This window comes from Leptidea sinapis, chromosome 46 (genome assembly GCF_905404315.1).
Source record: "Leptidea sinapis chromosome 46, ilLepSina1.1, whole genome shotgun sequence".
Taxonomy (NCBI): Eukaryota; Metazoa; Arthropoda; class Insecta; order Lepidoptera; family Pieridae; genus Leptidea; species Leptidea sinapis.
In genome coordinates, this window is record NC_066310.1 from 3,484,964 (window position 1) to 3,509,480 (window position 24,517).

The 24,517-nt window shown below is 34.2% G+C and overlaps 1 protein-coding gene and 1 non-coding gene across 2 annotated transcripts in view; both read left to right on the forward strand.

Moving 5' to 3' along the window:
- Positions 1-21,070: 21,070 nt before the first annotated feature.
- Positions 21,071-21,143, forward strand: Trnal-caa (transfer RNA leucine (anticodon CAA)). The gene has a single exon. It is a non-coding gene; the product is annotated as a tRNA-Leu (tRNA).
- Positions 21,144-24,081: 2,938 nt separating this feature from the next.
- Positions 24,082-24,517, forward strand: part of LOC126977997 (neuronal growth regulator 1-like) — a 477,303-nt gene continuing 476,867 nt past the window's right edge. Inside the window, exon 1 of the mRNA XM_050826732.1 lies at positions 24,082-24,244. The gene's annotated coding sequence lies outside the window, so the exon portion shown is untranslated. The remainder of the gene's footprint in view (positions 24,245-24,517) is intronic.

The following is a 24,517-nucleotide window of genomic DNA, read 5'->3' on the forward strand; positions in this document are numbered from 1 at the left end:
ATTGGGCACTTTTAACTTGAAGCATGTTTGAATTACTGTTTTGTTAAGAGCTATTACTAAATATTGTTTGGTTTTTATGAATAGGAACGAGATGAGCAGGACATTCAGCAAATTGAAGCGGCAAGGCGCTTCCATTACAATGCAGTGCTCAGGATTCTTGAAAAACCCATAATTTCTGAGCGGCACCACAACGATATAAGATGACATAATATGATAAGTATCACTTGCCCAGTAATTTCACTAGCTTCGGCGCACTTCAGACCGAAACACAGTATGCCGTTGTGGTACCCATAAACTAGCCGGCATCGTGTGCAAAGGAACCTCCCAATGGTTGCGGCTGCATGTTCTTATTTTCTTGAACATTACTTCAAGTTGTTGAAATTAAATTTATCTTGTATACTAGCTGACCCGACAGACGTTCTACTGTTCATAATAAAAAAGTAATCTTGAGTGTGGAATTTCGTAAGATCCGTTCTTAGCTGCTCGACTACGACTACGAAAGGAATATTCCAACCAAATTTCAACTCTCTACGACTCACTGTTCCAGAGATATCGTGATGAAACAATATATATTATTACTAGCTGACCCAGCAAACGTTGTATTGCCATATAAAAAATGTTTAAAAAAATTCAATAGTTAAAATTATTTTCGGTATAAAAAATAGATGAAACCGATTCTCAGACCAAGCAAATATATCGTACTACAATAATTATTATATTAGATTGTCATCTTGCAACTTGTAATACCAGTGGGAGGCTCCACCAGTGGGAGGGTTTCAAGAATCCTAAGCGGCACTGCATTATAATGGGCAGGGCGTATCAATTACCATCAGCTGAACGTAATAAAATAAAAGTAAAAAAATTTGTCCAAAAATTAAAAAAAAAATGTTAAGGGTGAAAAACCCTTATCACTTAGGGGTATGAAAAATAGATAGCAGCCGATTCTCTGACCTACTGAATATGCATATAAAATTTGGTGAAAATCAGTAAAGCCGTTTCGGAGGAGTAAGGTAACTAACATTGTGACACGAGAATTTTAAATATAAGATATAGGTGGAAATATGTTATATAAATTATGTAGATTTATAGTTATATATTTATCTTTACAATTGTTAAAATGAGACTCGTATAATATGATACATAAATCCTATTTAATTTTAATTAAGTATTTCCTTGAATAGATCTAGCTAGTTTTGTAGAATTCTTGATTTTTTTTACTTTTAAGTTTTTGTATTTTACTTTACCGTATATTACAATAATTGCCTTTGTTAATACATATAAGTGAAAGCTGTATTGTAAGCTGTAAGTTCTCCGAATAAAATAAAATACATTAATAATACTTTTTTATTAACATTGTGTGTGGATTGATGTATCGGATCTACTGTAATGGATATCTCTTGTGGGTTGTTTTTTAATCAATTTAATAAGAAGCATTTATTTTCTTGAAATTGATTCATTTAGAATTCTTTCTGATGTCATTTCTAACACTACCACCGCTTCGGAAAGAAATGGCGCTCTGAGAGACGAAGCGGCGTAAGAAACTTAACTAAATTAACGTAATTTATAACTTACCCATGTAAGTCATAACATTTGAGTATTTTAATTGCATCACTTTGCATAGATTGCATTCAATATGATTTATAAAACGTTGAATTATTTTTATGACTATAAGGGACGAGACGAGGCGGACGTTCAGCTGATGGTTATTGATTTGCCCTGCTCATTACATTGCAATGCAGAAGAAGAAGAATTCTGAGCGGCACTACAATTGCGTTCCTCACCTTGAGATGTGAACTCTCATTTGCCCAGTAATTTCACTAGCTACGGTTCTCGTCAGGCCGAAAGACAATAATGCCTACACAATCACTTCACGGCAGAAAAAGGCGCCGTTGTGGTACTCATAATCTAGTATCCTGTGCAAAGGAGCCTCCTACTGGTAAACTATAAACGTTGACTTAAAATAGTGATAATAAGCTTCTTGCAACTTATTCTCATTAAAGCTCAACCTATCTATCATTTCTTTGACCTAAATTAATAAAGTGAAGTTTATATTGATTCTGTCAATGCTCTCTAAATATAGTATCGTAAAACCAGACCACCTAACACTAACATCCTTTCTGTAAGGTTATAATGAAATCTCCCTCCGGTTAGCTTTTATTGTTACAAGCTGTACGTGAATTGCTAAATTAATGTGTCTTACGGGGCTGGTGATTCATGCGCGTCTAATAAATTCTAGCTTAATTATTATGTTTCCATATTATGGTTAGCGTTCTGACAAAAGAGGTTATTAATTACTTACTGTTCAGAGATGTTTACCACAGTTTGGGAAAGGCTGTTGTTATTCTTGTATAGAAATTCGATTTGTTTATTGCGTGATTAAGTCATCGCCGTGACTTTATCCTTCTTAGGGCTCTTTCATAATGTCCAAGTAAAGTTACAAATAGGCTACTTGATACTTATCTATCGAATAAAGACATCATTTGCGTTTCACAATGTATAATTGTGGTATCTACCATTTAAGTGTTATTTAAATTATAGGTTGGACAAAGTAGCACATATCATAGTTATCTACACAAATAAAATTTGAAAACAAAATTTTATGAACGATGCGGTCCTCGGACCTTCGCGACTTCTCGCGTTCCGTGCGAGCGCTCTTTCTAACAAAGCCAATCGTTCGAGTGATGTATCGTTGATAAAATCTTGTATGCTTTCAGTCATCATCGTTTCATTATAATAGTTATCTGATGGATTGCCTGACAGAGTGACAAGCATTTGACAAAATAATGTCAATTAATTTATTGGTAGGTGAGCCCAAGAGGCTAAATTGGGATTTACTCGAGCGTCGTGGGCACCTATTGGATTGTGAAGGTTAGATGCTAAAAAGAAAAAAGTTAATATGATGTGTAATCAGTCACTGGGGGGGGGGGGGGGGGGGAGCGTGTTCAACAATCTAAAAAAGTCACAAAGAAATTCTCGCATCAGATACATATTAATAGTATATGCGCCCCACGTGTTATTGATGACTGAAAAATATTAAACTGCCCGTTTGCATAGTGGGGCTATACGAAGGAGCAGAAAATAGGAAAAAAGAATCTTAAATAGCGCGTGATTGAGACGAAATATTAAGTGAACCCTGTTGTAGCTCCTATTCAAAAGACGATGAGGACATAAACAAAAGTTATGAACGATTTTGCAAATGCAAAATAAAATCATGACCATGACATCAGTCATCACCCAAGCGCGTCAGTTTATTATACAATCGGTTCATCTTAATGTCCTTGTCGCCCTGACCAACAATTATGACGAATGAGAATTGTGTGGAGGAATTCCCTTAAACTGACGGTTTGAAAATTTTGGTTTGAACCTTTTCGATTTCGTTATGTAACGCTCACACTGTTAGATTACTGAAATACACATTTTACTGTATATAATTAACTTACCTTACCTCAATCTGACGCGCCCGAGTTGTTCTAACAATCGATTTTATTTACTAATCTGATCGGCGGTTCGAGACGTTCGACCCTATATTCAGAGCTCAGGTATGTTGGGAGTACTTCACAAGGTGCAAGATTATCCCTTTTATGTTATTCTGACGCAATCTAGAGAATACCAAAATCCCCGCTTGGGCTCCTCTACTATGTTACGACTTATGGACAATTATGAAAGGCTCATGACAATTGATTAGTTGACATTCTCAAATTTCGTTACACAAAAGCGGAAAACAATTATGTGATGATTAATTTTATTGCGAAAATACTGGTGTAAGAGCTATTTAGAAACATAATATATAAATAGAAAACTTTAAAATATGAAATTAAATTTTCATTGAAAGCCATTAAGCTTGTGCTACGTTATATCGTATAAGGAACAGTTTTTCTTAATATTTTCATTTCGTCAAACGGAATTACGAACTTTTCGAAAATGGAAAGTGTAAGGTTGCCAGATTGATCTGCTAGATAAGTTATCTAGTAAATAAATATAACGGTGAAGATCACTTCACATGTTAATCGCAATCTGTTATATCTGGAACATTTATGTAGCCAGTAACATATCAAGATTATGACAATGTGTTACTTTACTTGGACATTGTGAAACAGCCCCTTATTTTTTAATTTTTTATGAAAGCCTTAATGAAATAATTATAATTTTAAAAACAAAATAATTACACAATAATTTTAAAATCCGTTTTTTCTCTATAATATAAACCAGTTGACTACTTACAATTACTTAGCTATTACCCGTGACGGCGTCCTCGTTAAATGAATATTGTGCTTCCTAGGGATTTCAGAACACATATGTCACGTTGTGTGTAAAAGATCTGAAATATCTCAATGAATAATCAAATTTAGAATTAACATATGCCAAAAACAAATAAAAAATAAGAAGTAAAAATATATCACTGGTATAATTGGCCACAAATTGACATTCGGACAGACAAGCAGAATCAAATCCAGATTGCTTCATGTACCAAATTATTAGAATATGTATGTATCAGAATATTAATTTAAAAATTGTCAAAATAATAATTTTGAATTTGATATCAGCCATCTTAGACCTACGAAACGACATTATACAGTAGTAATATTTTTAAGTGGCAGCCATCTTGGGTTTCAAAAACGATCCCCAATTCGTTCTATGCTACCGGGAGAACCTAGGATACTCATAATGTTATTAATTAATAAGGATTATGCGCGATTGCCACCTTCGTAAAAACAAATAATCGCTCCCAAAATAGTTTGCCAACATTTTGGGACCTTTACTTCATCGCTATTAGCTGACATATGGATTTGACCTATGAAATTAGTCAAGTAACTGTACCACACTTTGACCCACGTTCAATATTTTTTTGTTTTAAATAACTGATCTCATATAGAATGAGTTGGAATAATCGTCATAGTATGGTATGCCAGAGTATTGTTGGTGTACTTTTAAATAATTTTTATACATCACGTTACTTCAGCTCACTCATATGCTTCACAAAAATCAGCATTTAAGGTCGTAGAGTACTACAATTCCAATCCAACTGAGCTCAGAGATGCGTTGAAACCAACAAAATGTATTGGTAATCCGAGGCAACAGATGGCGCTAAAGTTGAAACAGTTGCCCCTTAAAACGTGCACTGCAGAGGTAACAAAATACTGGGTTTACCAAAATAAAAATGTAACTTTTAAGCAAAATCGAATTTAATAACACGGTTAAAATTATACGCCTTTTCAATCTTCTAAAGTGTCTTATTTAAATGCGTACTAAAATATATTACGTAAATGACATTAAATTATAAATAACATGTGAACTACGATAGCTTACATAGATGTACGAAATCCAAAACGAGTTAAGCGTTCCAAAGCCGAAAACAATTCAGTCACGAACTTATTCACAGCTAATATTGAATTTCACAAAGGCTCGATGGATCGCACGATGCATACGAATCGGTGAAGTCCTTTTGGAATTCCGGGAGACAGGAATCAATATGTGAGATACCTTTTTACTGACTGTACTTGACGCGGAACCCTTTGACAGCTGTTGGAGCGGGTTAGAAAAAGTATTGGGAGTATTACTTTTGTTGAGTTGGATCTAACATCACGTGTGACAATGACATTCAACTATTTTCCTTTTTCTAAATCTGATTTTATTAATTCAAATTCAAATATTTTTATTCAAAACTAGTTGACCCGGCAGACTTCGTACTACCTCAATCGATAAATAAAGACCTAAACTTTTGTATAAAATAAACTTAAAACAAACTAAAGGAATCCTTTTTTTAAGTGTGACCCGTGTTTTAAGGAGGTTTATTTTTTAACTCCTTAGAAAGTTAGAAAAATATAAAAATTCTAATTAGTTTTTTATTTTTATTCAAACCTTTTAAACCTTCCCTGGACTTCCACAAATAATTCAAGACCAAAATTAGCCAAATCGGTCTTGCCGTTTTCAAGTTTTAGCGAGACTTACGAACAGCAATTGATTTTTATATATATAGATAAGATGTGACATCACTTATTGAAAGTCAAAAACTACCACCGATTCCAAAAAGAATGCCTCAGACCTGAAAAGAATGGGCACAAAAAACTCAGCGGGCTTTTCTTTTCATCAAATAATATGTTTACTAAGTGATATTGTACAATTAATCTTATTATTTAATAGCCTGAGGGCAGTTGCTCCATTCCCAATCTGTGGCATCATTACGAAGTTCATTTATGGTATTGTATTGAATATCGTAACACTTTTATTTTGAACATTTTCTGGGATCTTGTTTTAAATGCATATACATCGCCCCACAAAAGTCTTACTAACTCGACTTAGCCGAGTAGTGGGCATTATAAGTTTATGTCTGTTCATCACCTATACATTCATCATCAACACCTAGCGCTCGGTGAACGGCTAGATCACTTGGCGTTGCGTAGAGACGTCGCTTCATTGTGTGTCTTCTACCGCATTTATCACGGGGAGTGTTCCGAAGAGCTGTATAACCTAATTCTGTATTTCGCACGACACGCCACAAGTTAGGATATCATCCCTACCATCTGGATGTGTGGTGGTCCTCCACAGTGCGGTTTTCAAGGAGCTTTCTTCCTCGTACTACTAAGCTGTGGAATGAGCTTCCTTGTGCGGTGTTTCCGGGACGATACGACATGGGTTACATACACCTTCAAAAAAGCGCGTACACCTTCCTTAAAGGCCGGCAACGCTCTTGTGATTTCTCTGGTGTTGCAAGAGAATATGGGCGGCGGTGATCACTTAACACCAGGTGACCCGTACGCTCGTTTGTCCTCCTATTCCATAAAAAAACATCTTTACTTGTACTATAATTGTAACATAAAAAAACTGTAAATTGAATTTATTTTTTCAAGAATATTAGCTGTTTGTTCTCTTAACCATATCGAAACCTAAACAGTAGTTTATAGACATTTGGTCAGTTTTTAGATAAACGTATAATATATTTAGGTTTAATTCAAATATTCATACAAATCAAATCAAAATCACTTTATTTATGTATGTCACGAAAATGACACTTATGAATGTCAATTTTTTTTTTTCTTATTGTATTTTTTTTATGAAAATAAGGGACGAGACGTGCCAGACGTTCAGCTGATGGTAATTGATACGCCCTGCCCATTACAATGCAGTGCCGCTCAGGATTCTTGAAAGAATATTTGAGCGGCACTACAACTGCGCTCGTCACCTTGAGACATAAGTTGTTAAGTCTTATTTGCCCAGTAATTTCACTAGCTACGGTGCCCTTCTACCGAAACACAGTAATGTTTACACATTACTGCTTCACGGCAGAAATCCTCCCACCGGTAGATATACTGCTACTTCGTAAAGGATTGAGCTAATGAGAAGAAGTAGTAAGAAACTCATTGCCACAATATTAACAAGAGGTTGGGACAACATAATATAATATAGGCTACTGCGTATTTTTGCTGCGATATAAAGTCCTTGACTGATTCTTCCTTCACTTTTAAACCCAGATTATTAAATATCTTTTAAAACATGAAGAATATTATCTTTGTCTCTCTTTTCCCTTTTTATATTTTCTGTAAGTGGTATTATATTATTTCAAACAGCAGCTCGATCTTTGCAACACTAACTTAAGAAAATCATATAAGGTTATTCGTAATGGCAAGAATATTTGTAACGCCCAGCAAGATGGAAAAGGGAAGCGAATCTACTGTGACTGTAACCGATTTTGATTGACAACTCGTAAACAGTCAGCCACGCTTGAAATTAGCTCCTCAGTATTTTGAATATTAAACCACTAACTAGCTAACAAGTAAAAATAGATAATAATTTATTATTTTTTTAAAGTGATAAAAAGGCAGAGAATGCAATTATCTTCTCATAATTGATTTCTTTATAATTCTATTTGATGTCATTTCTAATATACATCTAGTATATCTAGTATAATACTATCGCTTCGGAAACAAATGACGCTCTGAGAGAAGAAAGAAGAAGCGACGCAACCATCACTTCTGGGAAATTAAATTGTTGATCAGGTTATCAACTGTAAAGTAGATCCTGTAGAATGTAGATGAAGCCACAAACTGAGAGTTGAACAAGACATACAAGATGTATCAACAATTCGTCACTCGAACGGTTGGCTCCGTTGGAAGAGTGCTCGTACGGAACGCGAGAGATCGCGGGTTCGAGTCCCACATTGTTCATAAATTTTGTTTTTAGATTTAATGTGTTTAAATCAAAAAAGGTTATACAGTGTCGAGCTGTCATCCAAAATCAAATGATCCAAACAAAATGAAACATAAAAAACAATTGAAAATAAAAAAAATCGGAAGCCGTTCTATATAATGATCAGTGTCCCAGATGTTGTTTAAATTTACTGTCTCTCTTGCACCGATTTTTTATTAGCGTAGTGGACAATAAAAATCTTAGGTTTACTCAGAATTTTTATTTCGATATCTGGCTTGTTACGACCATATCCTACGCCCAAGTCATAAATTCAACATGAAGCGTAAACATTATTCTTTGTATCGCCAGTAACTTTCGTAGCACAATAATATGTCCAATTATATTTTGGTAAATTGGTACATTGGTAAATTTTGAGACCTTCATCATCGTCAATTCAGCTGGAAGACACCAACTGCTAGACAAGGGCCTCCCCCAAAGATCTCCACGACGATCGGTGTGACCCTAATTTTTTTTTGGAATAGGGAGACACGAGTGTACGGGTCACCTGGTGTTAAGTGATCACCGCCGCACACATTCTCTTGCAACACCAGAGGAATCACAGGAGCGTTGCCAGCTTTTAAAGCTTTTCATATAACCTATTCTGGCGTAATTGACTAGATCGTCAGTCCTTCTTGTGGGGGACCTACCAACACTGCGCCGTCCAGTACGTGGTCGCCATCCGAGGACCTCTCTGTCCGTCGAACTATGTGCCCTGCCCACTGCCACTTCAGTTTCGCAATCATTTTGGGCTATGTTGGTAACTTTGGTTCTCCTACAGATCTCCTAATTTTGATTCGATGTCGCAGTGAAACTCCGAGCCCTTTCCATTGTAATATGAGTGACGATAATCTTTCTCATGAAGCCCATAGTCAGCGACCACGTCTGCGTACAGTAAATCATCATTAGTAACACAATATGCGTGTGGCTTAAAAACCTTCGTTTTTTGGCACTGTGGTATTTGGGACGAGAGGATGCTTCGCCGTCCATCCAACTTGGACTGTGGGTTACATGATTGTTATTGTCACTGTATTTTTTCTTTAGATGGATCATGAGAACAACAATCTCAGTCTGTCAGTATTTTTTAATGAGAATAAGGGACGAGACGCATGGGGTGTTCAGCTGATGGTCATTGATACGCCCTGCCCATTACAATACAGTGCCGCTCAGGATTCTTGAAAAACCCAAAAATTCTGAGCGGCACTACAAATGCGCTAGTCTCCTTGAGGCATAAGATGTTAAGTCTCATTTGCTCAAAAATTTCACTAGCTACGGCGCCCTTCATACCCAAAACACAATATGCTTCACGGCAGAAATAGGCGCCGTTGTGGTACCTATAATATAGCCGGCATCCTGTGCAAAGGCGCATCCCACTGGTAATAGTTTGGGCAAAGTATTCGATTCTGCAATAGGATAGGATTGGATAGGATCCTAGATAATGGACGAAAAACTGTATATGTACTCTATTTAAAAATTTGAAAAAAGAAACATAAGAAATTGTTTAGATTTGCGAGAGCGACATCTCAAGTCAGTTTCCTAATATCTAAATATTGGGGTTGAGCAGGTTATCACCTATAAATTAGATCCTGTAGATGAAGCCACAACCTGAGAGTTGACCAAACCATACAAGATTTTTTGGCGATACGTCACTCGAACGGTTTGCTCAGTTGGAAGAGCGCTCGCATGGAACGGGCTAGGTCTCGGGTTCGAGTCCGCATTGTTCATCTTTTTTTTTTTCAAATTCAATTTGTGTAATTAATCCCAGAAGTAAGGGTGTGATTTTTGAGAAGGGTGGTGATGTCCAAGTCGGAAACTACGAGACTAAGAGGAAAGTCGAAAAGGAGTTATGCCCTCGATTTATCAAAAACCACTCTTATAGCACCTGGTCCTGTCAAAACATCAGCACAGGTGTATAAGAATGCGATCCATCAGAGGGTTAACCCTCATAATAACGTGTTCCATAACTAAGAATGGTCCTTTCAGTAAAACAAGACAAAGTCAAAGTCAAATAAACTGTATTTAATTAGGTTTAAATTAGGAGCTTTTGGATCGCCACTACAAATATTTCTTTTAAATTACTGAATCTACCATAATATGTTCGGAAAAAGTAGAGCTCGTGAGAAGAACATACAAGAAACAAAACGGCTACTTTCTCTTCAATCAAATAAAGTATTTTAGGCCATAAAAGTCGATACACACAGGCATTGGAATACATCAGAGTTGAAGACTGGCCGTCATCTATACCTAAATAATACACTGGATTATGGTCAGTTTTAAATAAATAAATAAATCCTTTATTTTGCTAGAAAACATGTAACAATGGGTGTAAATAGTTTTAATGTATCAATGTTATCGGCCATTTCTGCATGCAAAATTATTATTAACAAAATTCTAGTTATTTATTTATTTATTTATTCAATGAACAAAATTACCTTAATATATATAATAATAGAGACATACTCGCAAAACCTCTAAGGTTTATGTGCGAGCAGTAAGTTCGCATTACAATAATTATTTTAATTACTTATTATTATTATTATTATAATTGATTTAACATTATATACATACATAAACTCTATATTTTAAGCACTTAGGTCAATTTAAATTATTATTATAACTTTTAAATGTCATTATTTAAAGACTAGATTTAATATATATTTTAAAGTCAATTTAATTTAATCTAGTGTGTCAACATTTCATTTATGGAATAAAAACATTTATCTATAAGCCATGTAAAAAGATGGTCGTTGGACGGGTAATACACGTAAGCTTGGAGGGAGTATGGTATGCTATATAATATTACTAACATACAATATATGTATGTAAATAATGTATGTCAGAGAAATCATTTCTAATTTCAAGAATAATTGTGAATTCATCTCTTCAAGGAGAAATAATAAACCGTACGTGCCGTCTAATAAGTTAGCTAAGGTTAAGGGCCCCTTCAAGAGTCTGAGTCTTCAATTTCACAATAAAATACTATAATAAGATTCACTGAGCATAAATTTAAGAAATATATTAAAGTTTCTTTAACAATGAAGGCTTAATAATACATGGTCCTTGAGTGATTCTGCGCAGGCTAACTAAAATTGTATACTATACTAGTTGAACAAGCAAACGTTGTATTGCCAAGTAAAGTAATAAAAAAAATACAATGATTAAAATTTTTGGGGTATAAAAAATAGATGACGACCGATTCTCTGACCTACCAAATATATGAAATATAAAATTTATCATACTGTAATAATTATTGTATTCGATTGCCATCTTGCAATCCTATTGCGGATCTGTGGATGGAACAGAATAATATAAAAATCGAGATACAATAATAGTTGTAGATCGTAGAAGAGCGAAAATTTTAAGTTGTATGTACTTTTCACTGGTGATTCATAGTAAAATAAAAATAAAAACATTTTCAAAAAAATAAAAAGTATTTAGGGATCGTCACTCTTATCATTTAGGGGTATGAAAAATAGATATTGGCCGATTCTACCCGTAAAATTCGTGTATATATTATATACACAAATTTTCAAACAAATTGGTTTAGCCGTTTCGTTTCGTTGTTACATGATTTAAAAAAAACTACGTTTAAACAAAAACCGACTTCAAAAACTGAAAAGTATCAAATAACTAAAAAATATTTTAATACATATATTTTACAATACAAATATTTTAATACTTTTAATATAAATATAATGCTATTATTTATATGTGCTACCTATTGATAGGTTTTAAGTCGGTGCCAAGACCTAAACAAAATAAAACTTAATATTATAAACAGCTTACTAACTGTACTTATTAAGGTTGTCTGGCCACGCGTGTCTGTCCGCTTTGGTTGTTTTTTTTAGGCGAAGCTATCCCGGTCAAAATCATGCGTGGCGAGTGTAGGTACTTACTATTACATTTGGCTTGGCACCGACTTCAAAGCTATCAATATGTAGCACATACAAATAATAGTATTTTATTTATATTAAAGGTAGAGGTATATTAAATTAAATTTTTAGTTATATGATACTTTTCAGTTTTTGAAGTCGGTTTTTCTAAACGTATTTTTTTTAATTTTTACTCCTTAGTGCCAGTTAATAAATATAATATACAATCAACCTGATTGAAAACTTCTAAAAAGTCCGTACACAAAAAACAATTATATCATCGAGGTAAACAAAAATTTTCTTAAAAAATATTCATAAAATGAAAAAATCATTCAAATTACGTAAATCGGATCATAAAACTCGGGGTAATTGGTGTACATACATAAAAAATACCAATCGAATTGATAACCTTCTCCTTTTTGAAGTCGGTTAAAAAGAGGGCTTGATGTTTCTTATCAGTTCTTAACTCCATGTCAAAGCCCCTTTTACGATAGTTCGTTGCAAGAGCATTTGGTAAGCGTCATGAATCTACAAACTGATGTGATGTTCCTGCAATATTATTTTATTGTCACTGTCTGTGGTAAATAAATATATTTCTATTATACTATAAGCCTGTTTTGAGTTTCCCTGCGAGATCGAGTCAGAAATGAAAAAAAACGAAGGAGGACCAAAGTTTCATAGCCCAAATGATTGCGAAACTGAAGTGGCAGTGGGCAGGGCACATAGCTCGACGGACAGATGGCCGTTGGGGCAGTAAAATCCTCGAATGGCGACCACGTACTGGAATACGAAGTGTTGGTAGCACAAGATGGACCGACGATCTGGTCAAGATCGCCGGAATACGTTATAATAATAATAATAATAAATTTGTTTATTTCTTTAACAAAAAACCTTAAAAACTAGGGGCAGGTTTCTCCCGTTAAGCTTATCGCCTGTGAATAGGGGCAGCGCAGGACCAATCGTCGTGGAAGTCTTTGGGGGAAGCTTTTGTCCAGCAGAGGACGTCTTCCGGCTGATTATATGATAAGCCATAATTTAAGTCCTGTTCGGTGTACGTACTTTAAACTAACCTAGAGAGTCTTAACAATCATGCCATCCTGGTCAGATTATTGTGTAAAGGCATGATTGTAAAAGAAATAATTCCACGGTAATACGTACTTAAATTATTAATTATACAATTTAAATACTTAACTATAAGGTAGGTATATAAAAGCAATTATAATAATAAAATATGGGTTTGTGTTGACGCTATAGTTGTACGGTGCAGTGTGCTAGTTGCCGATGTGGGATCATGACGTAGGCGTGACGTCACCACGCAACAGCCGGTCATGCAGATCGGTGTTCATGTTGCACTAACAAGTTCCACAATCTGAATCTTGAAATATTAGTGAATAAAAGCCGATGCGGTTCTGGCACTCGCCAGAACTCGCATGCTAGCTAACGACAGCTTACGAGATACAGCCTGTCTAAGAGACGAACTGAGCGATAACGAAGTCTTAATAATCTATTATATATAATAAGCTCTAGCCCCGTGAGTTGCGGAACCCTAAATTGCATATATAAGCTAAACTGACTACTCACAGCTGTCAAAATTCTCGTTTGAATCAAATTGAGAATTTATTCTTCAACAATCTGATTTAAACCTGAATAGCAGACGGCAACGCCCACCCATTCACATTTACAACGCCATAAAAAATCCGCGTCAATTAGGAAATAATTTTATTGAAGGGGTGTGACAACATTTCATCGCAACCAATTTATAATAAGAGTTTCGTCATTAGTAAAATTCTAATTGGAAGGTTGAATTCTGTTTTTAATTTGTATTAGCACATTTTTTTAAAGAGTGAAGATCGAGCTCATGACTCGTATAAGGCCTTCAAACTCTATCGCTTAAAATTTTTCTATTTCTGAGAAAAAAAACTATAAAATGTAATTATGCAGGTTTTGTCTTGGCCAATGACGTTCTATGTATATAGAATGTCATTGTTAAAGGCTATTCACAATTTAGAAAAGATATACCTGCTGAATCCTCATGGTAATTGGTAATACCGCCGTTGTTAGGTACGCGTTCACATACTCGTAGATCGATTGTAGTGAATTGTGAAAAAAAATAATTTGAAGACAACTTCAGATTTATTAAATCTCATAATTATTTTATTTTCTTTTTGCTTTGATTTGTGTTTAATACAAATGTATTACGAAATTCAAAAGAATTGTTAGAAAAAGTTTGTGTGGTAAAGGTTGCTATAACATAAATGACTTTCTTAATGATACGACTGATAAGGAATAGAGTGACCGCCCACAGACTATTAAATAATAAATTTTATTGTACGGTTTTAGATTGTAACCATATTTTTATATAAAAAAAAGTTTTAGGGACTCCAAATTATCATGGCAATTATAGCAAGCCGTTCTCTCTAAAACTGAACATAAATCATAATCCAGCGGATTAAGATCGGGACTAGACGATGGCCAGTCTTCAGCTCTGATTAAGTCCGAAACGTTCGTTTCCAACCAAGACTGCGTAGACCGAGCTGTATGACCCGGTGCCGAGTCTTGCTCGAAGGACCATTATTGAACATGGTGTTGTTAAGGGGCTTCACTACCTTCTCAAGAATGGTATCTTGATACCTGATACTTTCTGTCTGATCTATGTAAATATTGGTTAAATTATAATATTATGTACATTATTTAAGTTGTTGGAGGAAAATCTCCATTGCCTCATAGTCGAGAGATTTTAACCAAATATAAAACTAATTCAAATATTATATTTTGTTTATTTTTAATTGTATCAGTATTTATGGCTAGACTAAGTATAAATAATCTTCAAATTGTTCCTCAGTCCTTGTATGTAAAGCGTAGTCCATAACAATGGTTTATATAAACCCAGTCGAGCTGATCTGCCAGTGCAGCTAGTTGCAACACACGTACTACAAAATATATAAACCTGAAAATCTGTATCCCGATCTTTCACTCCGATCCTCTGTAACATTTATCATAACTTTTGTTTTGGATAAATAAATTATGCATAAACAATTTGTTATTTTTTAAAGTGATTACCCTCACTTCTGTGATTAATTAAACAAATTAAATTAAATCTAAACAATTTATTATTTTGAAAGAGTGACATCTCAAGTCAATTTCCAAATAATATGCAAATATTGGTGGTAAGGACGTTATCAACTGCTAAGTAGATCCTGTAGATGAAGCTACGAGGTCGGGGGTTCGAGTCCCGCATCGTTCATATTTTACTCTAATGAGTCGAAGAGGATTATACGGTTTTTATTTTAATGTAACATTAGTGAGAAAATCATAAAAAAAAATATGTACTTATAATGTCATTATAATCTAGAGTTGTATTTATACTTTAACGGCCGTTCCCAATATTCAGTCTATCTCTTACTTAAGATAAAAATAGTATCTATCGTTGACTCTTCTGTCCCAATAAACTTCTCGAGGGTAACTCACCTTATCCGTACACGCTGTCTGTCAATGGGATGACGTATACTTACCAGAAGTTTGTTTGGCAATTGCAATTCACGCGTCCCAATATAAGGCGATAAGAATGACTTATCGGGTATATTGGGACAGCTTCAGATTATTGATAGCTAATTACTGATAGTAGAAGGTAGTAATTTATCTCAATCTATAGATAGTATATTGGGAACGGCCGTTAGCTAACTAGGCTTATACCCTCGATAGCAAAAGAAATGGCAAATATTGGCCATCTGTTTTATATTTGACGTTTGATTTTCGATGGGGTTATATTAGTCTTACGGCCGTTCCCAATATAGTTTCTACAGATAAAAATAAATTACTACCCTCAGTCTACTGTCAGTAATTAGCTGTCAATAATCTGAAGCTGTCCCAATATACCCGATAAGTCATTCTTATCGCCTTACATTGGGACGTGTGCATTGCAATTTCCATACAAAAATCTATCTCTGGTAAGCTATTATACGTCGTCCAACAATCGTGTTCGGATAAGGTGAGTTACCGTCGATAAGTTTATTGGGACAGAAAAGTCAACGATAGTGACAATTTTTATCTCAAGTAAGAGATAGACTGAATATTGGGAACGGCCGTTAAAGTATAAATACAACTCTAGATTTAATGACAAAATACATTATAAATACATATAATTTTTTATGATTTTCTCGCTAATGTTATATTAAAAATAAAAACCGTATAATTCTCTTCGACTCATTAGAGTAAAACTATTATAAATAGTATCGCTTTGGTAAGCAAAGTTGTTACCGGTAACTGGTTAGAAAGTGTCCGCTACCATTTAATGCCTGACGGTAAACTTGAAAGCAATGTAATTACAACTTCATTTACCAGTTAGGGCTAACACGCAGCTAAAATATCAGATTACCGTCAGGTGTTTGAGTCATGTCTAGTCTTTTCCTCTTAATAGTGATTTTCATTTTTATAATACTAGAAATAAGAGATTGCTTGTAACTGATTCTAGTAGGCTCCATAAGATACATTATAGCTTTAAGGGTAAATATATACACTTTTCAGGCATTATCTATAAATAAATGTAAATGTTTTATAAAAAAAATGGCGCTGTCGTAAGTCCTACTACTCTACTGCTGAATATCTAAGTAATCGGACAGCCTGGGACTAGATTTTGATTATTTTATAGCAATAACAATGACAGTACAATATTGTATATTTTATTAAAAAGAGCACAAAAAAGAATGTCGGGATAGTTTCTTGCGCCGAGAAGAATCTCTCTCAGAGCGCCATTTGTTTCCGAAGCGGTAGTAGTATTAGAAATGACATCAAAAAGAGCCCTAAATTAATCAATTTTGAGAGAATAAATGCCTTTTATGCCTAGAGGAATATCTGAAATTATTTGACGAGTGTTGATCCAGTAGTTTAAAAGAAAAACTGACGAAACTGCCAAGACGTTCAACTGATGGTTGGTGATACGATCAGACTTTAACAATGCAGTGCCGCTCATTGTTCTTGATAACCCATTATTCTGAGGAGCATTACAACAGCTGAATATCTAAGTTCGGTCTGGGACAAGATAATGATTATTTTATAGCAATGACAGCACAATATTGTATATTTACAAAAATAATTCTAAAGGAATAAATTTTTAGAAAATAAATGCCTTTTAATTTCGCTCATTTGACATATACGATGCTTATTTAATAAGCCTTATTATTCGCCTGGATTGGACATAATATGTAAAGAAAAATGGACCAAAATTGTAACCAACTGGTACCACAGAAAGTAAGTGAAGCAGGGGAAGACAGAAAAAGAGGTGGGAAGATGATTTTAAGAAAGCGAGCTCTGGATGATTAAGTATAGCAAAAGATAGAGACAAGTGGAAAGCCTTAGAGGAGGCCTTTGTCGAAAGACAAGCTGTTGGGAGGGGAGAAGAACTGAATACCGATGAAAGTACCTAGTTAAAGTTAATGATATTTTGTTACCTCTATTAAAGTTTTAATATGTTTTGTTATTCTTGTGTAACCAGTTGGGTTATTTCAAACCGAAATACATTAATACTTGCACATTGCTGCTTCACGGCAGAAAAAAATAGCACCTGACCTAGCCAGGGTCCTGTACAAACTAGCTTCCCACAAAAAAATCAGTGCAAATTTAATACTGTCAGAGTTTCTTGTGTCAAAGTCAAATTTATTAATTGTAAGAAACATTCATTAGTGAAGATGTTACAGATTTAAACGGGCAGTTACCACCAGCTCATCTGATAATATTCATGAATTGCGCGCCTTATTTTCTTTTTTTGTGACAGTAAGGGCGAGACGAGCCGCAATTACATCAAATATAGGATAATTTAGATTTACTACAGTTAAATTGGATGCAACAAGTTAACAACTATAGCAAAATATTAATCGATTTAAAAGAGTGGCCCTTAGATTCAGGACTTGTCTCCGCTGCGCCCCAACTAGATACCGCAGGCGTAGTCGCAAAGTGCGGCAAATAATACTACGCCCAAGTGGGCATACTTTAGCCAGTCTCGAACAATGTGTGACGTTTATAACAAAGTTTAATAGAACATGTGGCACGTCCACATATTCTATTAAACTTTGCTTATAAATGAAACTAAAATGCCCGGTTAAGTAGTAAAACTATGTAAAAATAATACTACAAGAAATAAGAAAGACACTGGGTTCACATATCACCAGTAAGTATTTTGTGTTTTATTAATTTCAATGAAAAAATAACACGCAGCCTATTCATAATATTATAGGTTACAAAATTTTAAAGTTGCCACGCACACATGCATCTAATAGTTGCCGTAATAAAAAAGTTATTGTTCTTAGATATTGCGGTATCTAGATCGATCCTTAATCTAAGGACAGGCCGTTATTTTTTTTAATGCTCTTCTCATGAGCTCTACTTTTTCCGAACAACATAGATTCACTAATTTAAAATGATTGAGTGTTTTTGTTGCGTAATTAACATAGTGTATATTAATTGTAGCAGTTTTTTTTTACTTCTTATCATACCCTCAACATTTGAAATTATAAGTGTCATTTCTTTGGCCTAAATGAACCAAGTGGTATTGCTATCAAATTCAAATATTGTTATTCAAAATAGAATTTAAAATCACTTATTGAACGTAAAAAACTACCACCAATTCAAAAGAGACTGCCTCAGACCTGAGAAGAATGGGCGCAAGAAACTCAGCGGGTTTTTTTTTTAATACAATTACAATGTGATATCATGCAATAAACATTTATAATTAAAGAGACTGAGGGTGTTCGCTTTATTCTCAGTCCGTGGTGTCATTAAGAAAATCGTTTATGCTATAGTAACATTTCCCACGCAAACGTTTTTTAACAATTCTTTTAAATTTCGTAACACATTTGTTTTGTTCATTTTCTGGGATCATATTGTAGAAGCATATACATCGCCCGACAAAAGACTTACTAACTCGACCCAACCGAGTAGTAGGCATAACAAGTTTATGTTTGTTCCTCGTGTTAACATTATGAATGTGACAGTTTCTAGAAAATTCCTCAATGCTCTTATGAACATACAGGACATTATCAAAAATGTATTGAGAAGCAACAGTCAAAACGTTTATTTCTTTAAATTATTTTCTTAATGAGTCTTTAGGACCTAGGTTATAAATCGCGCGAATAGCCTTCTTCTGCAGCACAATGATGGTATTAATATCGGCCGCACTGCCCCATAACAATATACCCTATGACATAATACTATGAAAATAACTAAAGTATACTAGTCGCGCCGTATCTATGTCAGTTAACCGCCTAATTTTCTTAAACGCATATGCTGCAGAACTAAGCCTATTGATTAAAATTATAAATTCATAGTGTGTAATCCGCCTACATTTCATAAGTCACCCCGAACATGTTCCAAGCGCAAGGTGAATAAACGTTCAAAAGCAACTTCAACTCATATTTGTACGTCTGTGTGAGATGATGGCTATGAAATAAACAAGTTAGTCTTTTGCTAAGTTATTAAGGCTTTGACACAATTCGAGCTCCGTGAGTGATGGATAGTCATTTCTTTGTATTCACTTTGAATGATATAAAAATTAGAATCGAATCTTTATATTTTTATCAAAACGAATGGATTTATTGTTACAAATTTAATCAAACTAAACTTAGCAGATAATAAACTTAAAAATTATGGTATGGTTATTTAAAATTGTTATTATAATGTTAAAATACAAGTGATTCAATTGAGTTTTTTTGTTTAACGTGAGTGTTACATCTAACAGTTATAATTACATGCGTTTTAATCCTTTAAAAAGTGTTCTATTAAAATTGAATTTTTTGATCATATCATTTATTTTATCTTGTTGATGTAAGAACGGGACACATGGCCTCTATTTTGGCTGTCCTTCTTGGCTTGGATTTGCCTCTGTGTAAGGTGCGAAATAAAATATGCTTACCCAATCAGTAATATGGTTAATTTTCGTTAATATTAACGGTTATCAGTTCTGTTTACTTTATTATGTCCATGATCATTGTGAGCAATATAGAAATCTGATTAAAATGATATATAATAGAGTGTTGCAAGTTGCATACTATTCATATACACAAATAAAATTTGATAAAAAAACTTTATGAACGATGCGGGGCTCGAACCCACGACCTCTGGCGTTCTGTGTCCTCTTCCAACTGAGTTAACCGTCCGAGTGACGTATCGTCATAAAATCATGTATGCTTTGTTCATCTCTCAGGTTATGGCTTCATCTACAGGATCTACTTTACAGTTAAATTGACTTAAGATGTCGCTCTTGTACATCTCGTATTAATCCTAGAAGTGAGGGTAATCAATTTAAAAATATAACAAAAAATTCGCTAGAAAATAACTGGCAGTTTAGTTGGCTTTTCTTCTGAAGTCTTTGTATGGTCGTTTCCCCAGGTACCCGTAGCTTTAGAAGTATCTACTTACTACTACTAGTATGGATTTGAAAGAAGTAACTAAATCAATAGAAATGAGTTTATATAACAAATAATAAACGTAGCAGATTTAACACTAAAAATAAAATATGTTTCGTGTTAACTCTGGTAAGTTTTGATAGTCTATATGTATATAACAGGATGCAACACCCCCCTGCAGGGACAGATAAGGGTTTAACGTGATCTCCATCGAATAATCGGCTCCCGAATAATGAACTCTCGATTCGACCTGATTAGTCGTTAAACCCTGCTCAAACCAATTCCATACTAAACAATTTGTTATGTTTTGAAAGTGATAACCCTCACTTCTAGGATTAATACACAAATAAAATTTGAAAACAATATTTTATGAACGATGCGGGACTCGAACCCACGACCTCTCGCGGTCCGTGCGAGTGCTCTTCCAACTGAAGTGAGGGTTATCACTTTAAAAACATAACAAATTGTATAGATTTGCAAGAGCGACATCTCAAGTCAATTTGCTAATATACAAATATTGGGGTTGAGCAGGTTATCAACTGTAAAGTAGGTGCTGTAGTTGAAGCCCCAACCTGAGAGTTGAAGAAAGCATATAGGGGATTTTATGACGATATTTCACTCGAACGGTTAGCTCAGTTGGAAGAGCACTCGCTCCAAACGCGAGAGGTCGTAGGCTCGAGTCCCGCATCGTTCATAAAATTTTATTTGTGTATCAATTCTATACTACGTTTTGCACGAGGCATCCTTAGAAGTTGTTGAGCCGCCCAACGCAGGAAAGATAGTGACTTTTGTAACAAAACACACAAACTCCATTTTATACAATTATGGACTTCCGCGTAGTAAGCCTATCTCTATATTGTATTCGTTTCTTCTGTGTGTGTGTGTTTGTCACTGAACTTCCTCTCAGCGGGTGGAGCGATTTTAATGAAATTTTCTGTGTGTCTTCAGACTCAAGAATGAACTTCTAGATTCAAGAATAGCTAAGACCCCGAATCCTCCGAATTCAAATTCAAATTCAAAAATTTTTATTCAAAATAGGATATGACATCACTTATTGAAAATCAAAAACTACCACCCATTCCAAAAAAAAGCCTCAGACCTGAGAAGAATGGGCGCAACAAACCCAGCGGACTTTTTTTCATCGAAAAAATTTGTTTGTTTTTTCTAGTGAATTTGAGAAAGGTTTAGATTCTTAATTCAGTCAATATATAATTCTTCTGTCCATGTGTATGTTAGTAATCTCCTCCTAACGGCTTTTGGCATTCATAAGCGTCATTTCCGTGACCTACATGAATAAAGTGATTTTGATTTGATTTTGATTTTGACCGATTTTTCAAATTTAAGACGTGGGTACAGAATAACGTCTGTCGGGTCCGCTAGTATTAAATAAATGTTAATTTTTTTTTGTTCATTATTTTTTTTACATTAATTTTAACAATTATTTCTTTTGTGTCTCTTTTAACTTTTTTTTTATTTATTTTAAGAAACATGAAGGATAATAAATTACAATAGCACCCATAAACCACTTGGGTTTGTGTGGAATGCCGTACGTTCTACATTGCAACATTACAACAAAAAAAATATTTACAATAGAGAAAATAATAGAAAAAACAAATTATAAAAAGTAGTGGTTGGTATAATATAAAGCATTATATTATTTCAGTAATACTTACATCTAACTTTACATGTTCTTATTATAATAATAGTTCTAAATAATATTATAATTGTTAATGTAAGCTTGTTTAGTTGCCATACATTTCAACAGTTCATAATTAAATTTTATGAACGGAGACAGGGTAGAAAGAAGCAAATATTTTATTCCATAGTTTTAAAACGTTTACTGAGGTTGCGCGGCACAAATTGAATTTTATGCGGATGAAATCACGGACCAAAGCTAATAAATTATCGATTATCCTAATATTAAAACTTAAAAGAGCATCAAAATTCCTTGGGATTTATTTTTTAAAGTTACGTTCATTGATTACTTATTAACAACCAACCAACAAGCGGGGAATTTTTATAATAAGTTCAGTAAACGATACAAAAGAAAAAGAGCCCGTGACTTGAAAGGCTACCACCACATACAAATAAGTTTAAAATTTTTGAAGTAACATCTTATAGGTTTGCGTCACCGACACGACTGGCGTACGCAGTACATTATTAAAAATATATATAAATGTAATTATATAGTTAGACACTTTTTGGAAGGGTAAAATCTCGTGAGTTCGCGTCACCGAAATTCTTATAGCAGTATATCTGTAGTTATACCGCTGACGTATTGTGCAACATTAGTGTTGTGTATATCTTTTAAGTGAAATTGAATGGATTTAATAAAATGTTCAATGTGTATATAATGTGCATTATTGAAATAGTGTTTTTGAAAATAAGTTTAAAATTGTAATTTAATAATAAAAAAATAAAAAAAAATATTTTTAACATTATGAAATTTTAAATAATTTAACTATTTATTAAATTGAAAACTTCTATCGGCAAGTCCTACAACTGCCAATTTTTTATATTTCTTTTATTGAATTAATTTTTATTTAATCAACTGTCTAACGGAGAAGAAAATTATCGGAAAGTCTAGACATACCTGCGAAGTTAGGCTATGTGTTAAATGGGCTGACAACATGTCTATTCGGCTAAAGTACACAGCATTAAGCGACCTTGGACTCTGAAACAATTTCGTGTACAATAAACGCAAAGTAGATATTTAATATTTGAAGGAGTGTAAACAAATACGAAAGCAATTACAGGTAACGCTTACCTGCGTTTTTAGGCAGTTGAACGCTTTTCTTTGAAAGGATGTTTTTTTCCCCTATTACCTTAAAAAATGATGACACTGTTGCATGTACAATTTTAGTATTCCCAGTACAATACAATAGAGGTATCTTAAAACAAATCGCGTACACTTTCATGGTAGGCAACGTTCTAGTGATTCCTCTGGTGTTGAGAGTTCAAGAGAGTGTGAGTTTGTCCTTTTTTCCATAAAAAATGGAATGTATTGAAATTATGAGAATAGTTTTCAACTAGTTATTATAGGTTTTATTCGTCCGATTATTTTTATTAAAACTAAATTTCTGTAATATAATTTCTTGGCATTTCTTATATTTTTGTATTTAATTCAATTTAGGCACTGGTTAGGTATATTTTACTAATTCGCTGTTGTTAGATTTAAATTTGAAGTGCTAATAAAAAATTTACATTGATATTAATCTTAATAAAATCTGATACGAAACCTTAACCCTTTAATGGCGTCCCTAACACGCTGTCACAGTGAAAAAAAACCGCAACGACAAACAATTCATTCCCGTCAGTGTAAGTACCGAATCAGCGCTTATAACATCTTTGTATGAGTCACGCCCATGCTCCATTCAAATCACACGATCCACCCGTGTGGAGGAAAGCAAACAATGAAAAATTTTCGCGGCGAGTTGAAAAAATAGCGTTCAAATAAAATGTGCGCGTTATATTCCGTTACGTTATAAAAACCTAGCAGTGCAAACTCCGTAATTCCGTTTCGTCTCAGATATAAAATATGAAAGAGTAAGCATTCAACGTCGCTCGATCGTGTCTTTTCGCTACCGATCGGCTTAGTTCGTAGCGCCGTAGCGGCAGTTCGTAGACGCTACCAGCAGTGCTACACCGCGTTACATCGCTCCGTAGTAACTTAGTGATAGTGAATGTGATATTAGTTAAAGTGTTTTAATAAAAATTGAATTGTTCATGTAATGTGATACTGTGGAAAGTTTTGGGAGGACAGCTGATTATTCTGTTTGATGGTGCAGAAAAATGGTAAATGTGTTTACTTTCATATTGTGATTAGACGATGAATGTTATGCTTAATTTTTCATAGTCATCGGTTCGGCTTGGTGCCGCGTTCCAGTCGACATAGAAAAATTGCTCTTTCCTTTTGTTGATTGTTCTATAATTCGAAGGAGTGGAAATAGAGCTTATTTTCCGTACGAATTTCACCACAGTTGCGGTGAATTACCGTGAATTTATTACTTGAATAAACTTTATTATACTTTCGAGTTTTGTAGAACGCTTTGAAATTTAATAAGTGCC